Genomic DNA, 5,321 nt, shown 5'->3' with positions numbered 1-5,321 from the left:
GCGCGGTTCCGGACTGCGCGCCTAGAACCGCGACACCACCGCGGCCGGCCAAGAACAAATCTCAGAACAACAGAAATTGGACTAAAATGTCATTTGGAGAAAAAAAAAAGCAGCTCATGACATATATCAGTAATATCCCTACAAGCTTAAAATACTCATAACGTAATTATTTTAAAAACGTAGCAGAACGGATAACAACCAGCACAAAATAAATAGTGGCAATAGAATGCATAGTTAGCATAAAATGGAAAAGTAATCCCATTTGACAAAAAGCATATTAAAAAAAAAATGTTTGTCCTGGACCACAAAACTGAGACACTATCAAACAATGGTAAGGCCCGAAACACTGTATGAAGTTGAGGCACTTAAACTAACAAGATCCGTAAATCTTGGGAAACTGGAAAAAGTTGAAAGAAGAATTGTAAGGAAAATATTGGGACCTAAAACTTTTGGCAATGGCAAATATGTATTAAATTCAAACAGTGGGCTATATTTGAAAATGGAATAGCTAACCGATGTAACAAGGCAAAGAAGACTACAGTTTTACGGACACCTATGTTTATCGAATAGATAGTAGCAGTCAAACCAAGCAGATTCTCAACTTACTAACCTGCTACAAATCTAGACACACATGCTTCACTGAAACTGACAAAGATTTGAAAAACACTGGAATTGTATCGCGTACAAAAGGTAACGAGACTTTTTCAGAGAAGCAACACAAAATACAGGATTTCCGGAACGAAAGACGTTAGCAAATGGAAGGAAATATATTCAGGCAGAAAGAGTCACTTTCGAAGGCTGAACGAAACCTAGGAACAAAGAAAATCAGTCGCAAAGAGGCAGAAGTGTAGTTGATTTATCGTACCCTACTGATGGGTGTATTGTGTATGTAAACTGGGGACCTAGAAACGACGTAGAGGCTTCGTCCCGCCGTACCCTTCAGTGGTTCACAACCCAACAGGTCACAGCAGTCGACCCACCCCACCGCCGCCTCACACCGATCCCAGGGGTATTGTGCGGTTCGGCCCCCAGTGGACAACCCCTCCCCCCTCTCCCCCTCCCCCCCCGGGAACGTCTCATACCTGACGGGTGTAAACCCAAATGTTCGCGTGGTTGAGTAGTTATGGTGTGCGCGTATGTGGAGACAGTGTTTGTGCAGCAATCGTGGACACAGTGTAACTGAGACGGTATAAGGGGAACCAGCTCGCATTCGCCGTGGCAGATTAAAAACCGTCTTAAAAACCATCCACACCCTGGCCGGCACGCCGGACCTCGACACAAATGCGCCAGAAGGATTTGTGCTGGGGACCGGCACGCCTTCCCGCTCGGGGAGCAGCGCGTTAGACCGAGCGGCTAGCCGGGCGGGCTACAGATGGGTTATTCGAATAAATGAATATGCTGGAGGGAGTGCTGTGACATCCCTCTGGAAATTTAAACGGACGAGGTGGTGCAGTTGGGGGGTACTAAACTGGTACTCCGGAGGATGATGGTTCAGTTTTTCGCCCATCCATCTGTATCCAGGTTTCCTGTGATTTACCTAAATCGCTTAACGTTAACGTTGGGATAGTTCTCTCGAGAAGTCACAGCCAATTTTCTTTTCTAATCCGAGCTTGTGCTCCACCTCTAATGACCTCCTCGTCGACGGGATGCTAAACCCTTACGTTTCCTCTTTCGTCCTCTACTAGTTAGTAGCGGAGGGATTACTTTTTGTTTTACGGTTCTCGGTGGTGCGGTCAATAACACTGTGCCGAAAACTTTTAAGGGCCAAAAACAGAAAATAATTGTTTATGGACGAGTGGAATACTTGGTGCGCACAAATTAAGACACTAGTAACAGTTAGTACACTGAACTGACAAAAGTCAAGAGATAACAATACACACATGTACAGATGGCGTACTATTGTGTACAGAAAGTATAAAAGGGCAGTGGATTGGCGGATCTGTCATTTTTACGCAGGTAATTCATGTGAAAAGGTTTTCCATGTGATTATAGCCACACGACGAGAATTAACAGCCTTTGAACGCGGAATAGTAGGTGGAGCTAGACGCACGGGACTTTCTATTTCGGAAATCGTTAGGGAATTCAATATTCCGAGATCCACAGTGTGCCGAGAATACCAAATTTTAGGCATTACCTCTCACCAATGACAATGCAGTGGCTGACTGCCTTCACTTAACGACCGATAACAGCAGTTTGCATAGAGTTGTCGGTGCTATCAGACAACCAACAATGCTTAAAATAACCGCAGAAATCAGTGTGGGTCATATGACGAACGTCTCCTTTAGCACAGTCCGGCGAAATGTGGTCTTAATGGATTATGGCTACAGACGACTAACGCTAGTGCCCGTGCCTTTGCTAACGGCACATCGCCTGCAGCGCCCCTCCAGGGCTCGTGACCATATCGATTAGACACTAGGCGATTAGAAAACCGCAATCTGTTCGGACGAGTCCTGCTTTCAGTTGGAAAGAGCTGATGGTTGCGTTCGTGTGTGTCGCAGACCCCACAGAGCCATGGACCCAAGTTTTCATTTCTCTGTCTCGTGATGACTGGGTGTTGTGTGCTGTCCTTAGGTTGATTAGGTTTAAGTAGTTCTAAGTTCTAGGGGACTGATGACCATAGATGTAAAGTCCCATAGTGCTCAGAGCCATTTGAACCATTTTGAGCCAAGTTTTCAAGAGACACTGTGCAAGTTGGTGGTGGCTCCGCTATGGTGTGGGCTGTGTTTACATGGAATGGACTGGGTCCTGGTTATTTCCACCCACTTGGAGACCGTTTGCAGCCATTCACGGACTTCATGTTCCCAAACAACAATGGAATCTTTATGGATGACAGTTCGCCATGTTACCAAGCCACAATTGTCAGCGATTGCTTCGAACAACATTCAGGATGATTCGGGCGAATGATTGGCTACTTTCGTTGCGAGATGTATGAATCCCATCGGACATTTATGGAACATCATCGAGAGGTCAGTACGGGTACAAAATCCTGCACCGGAAACACTTTCGAAATTAGGGATGGTTGTAGAGGCAGCAGGGATGAACATTTCTGCAGGGGACTTCCAACCACTTGTTAAGTCCTTGTTACAGCCAGATGCTGCACTACGCCGGGCAAAAGGAGGTCCAACACGATATTAGTGGGTATCCCATGACATTTGTCACCTCAGTGTGTGTTGTGCGAACAGGAAAACTTGTCATTTTTCTAGGGGAACACCTTTGCGGATTTCGTACAATTCATTATCCATCAGTGAAAGGAGGCTCAGTGACTGGACCTAACAGCATTCCTGTGCAAGCATTGCGCCTTTTTAGTTCTATGGCCCCCTCCCCCCCCCCCCCCCCCCCACCTTCCGTCGTAATCGGTAATTGACTTGGGTGTCGATGCAATAACGTTGTACACAGCACTGCAACTTTAAGTGGTAAACCAGTAACGAAATGAACGACACGCTGGTCGCATATAGTAGACTTGATGGTAGCTGCGGAACTACTGTATGATTGTGTGCAGAACGGTTTCCCAACATTAATACTTTGCACCGTTCGGCGTTTGCAACTGAGAGGAGGCAATGAGAGAACTAAAGTAGCAAGTACGTACTGAATTTTCCGCTTGTAGATTTTGCAAAACAGTAGCGTTTGCGTGTAGCAAAGTGCATTTTCTCTGCTTGTTACATTTTGTTGTATTTACATTACTATTGCGTAACACTAAGAAATTTGCTGTAGTTGTGGTAGCCCTTCTGTGGACACTAATAGATTCTATGTTTTACTGTCCAGAATTGGGCATCAAAAAGCAATGACTGGTTCGAAAGATTACCTTTTAAGAGGAATACTTCGAAGAAGAACCGTTTGCCGGCAGTAGCCAAGTACCGTAAGCATTGGGTACATTTAGAGGTACCTCAAGCGTTGGATACATTTAATGCTAACGGGTGGAGAGTTGTTTGTGAGCAAGAGCTGTGCTCACACCATCGGCCGAAGACAATACTTGCGCACAAACACGACACGAAAATCAGCGTCCGCAGGTTGTTAGAAGTAAACAACACAGGTTTAGTGTGGACGTATGGGTTGGTATAATTTCTGAGCAGATCATTATGGCGCACTCACTGCCAATCAGATTAACAGGATGAATATACCTCGTTTTTCTCAGAGATGTTTTTGATAGCTCCTGCCCTGCTGGGTGAATCGCCGCTATCAGTTCGTCAGATAATACGGCTGCATTTTGATTCAAATATGCACTGGAGTACCTGTCCCATGGCCAACACAGTCACCGTATCATACGCTTCTTCATTATTACTGTAGGTTACCATGAAGAAAATGCTGTTAGCTATTCTTGTAACATTACAGGAGGCACTTACCGTAAGCAGGTCTCTCTGCGACTGAAATAATGAAGACAACACGGCACTTATTTCATCATGTGCATCAGTCTCTATACCACCACTGTCGTTTTGGCGCTGCTGTTTGGTTTCTTAGAGAAATGTGTAACACCAATGATAAACACATCTGAATTCTTTTCTCAAACCTTGTCACCCGCGATGATGTTGTCCAGAAAATAGTTGTCCGTGTTGTGCGTTTCAATCAAGTTGCGTTTTAAATCACGTCGCCCATTCTTTCAGTCAACCTACCACATGCATCCAAGTGTCTTTGTTTCCGTTGGGTATTCAAGATGAGCGGTACAAGTTTGGCACACATTTTTCTCTTCCCTCTAGACACATCACCACTTACCTTCCCGCACAACATACTCAACGTTGTTGGTGAATCTGTGGTACTCCCTGCGGGAGAAATTATAAAATTTAGGTATAAACTTCATTTGAGGACATTCACTTAGAATATAAAATCAGATAAACATGTGCAAAGTGTCCAAGAATTCTTGCTCAAACAAACTGGTGTTCAAGACTTAAGGATGGAAGTAACTTTCGCACGTTGTTTCACTGCCAAATAACGTAGCTCGATGAATGTTGGACCATGCATAGAAACAAGAGATGCTGTGTAGTACAGAAAGAAACTGAAGGAAATACACAACAACACGAAGTGAAATGACGCTTTTATTCCAAGATAATAAGCACATTGAAGCCATCATGTTTTACGATGATCCCTGGACATTACAAAAGGCGAGACGTGATTCTTAATAGGCTGTATGGTCAACAAGGCCAGCTACGCGTGCTCTCAAACGTGCTCCCCAGTTGGCCGCAAGGCTGGTAGACCGTTCCATTCCTCTATCAGCGAGCTTAACAACTGATGGATGGTCGTTGGCGCACGCGGTCATGCTCCAATACGTCTCTCCAACGCACGCTACACGTGCTCGATGGGATTTAAGACGGGGGAACGGGGAGGCCAGT

The sequence above is a fragment of the Schistocerca serialis genome, chromosome 6, assembly GCF_023864345.2.
Source record: "Schistocerca serialis cubense isolate TAMUIC-IGC-003099 chromosome 6, iqSchSeri2.2, whole genome shotgun sequence".
Lineage (NCBI taxonomy): Eukaryota > Metazoa > Arthropoda > Insecta > Orthoptera > Acrididae > Schistocerca > Schistocerca serialis.
Note: the sequence above shows the minus strand (reverse complement) of the source record.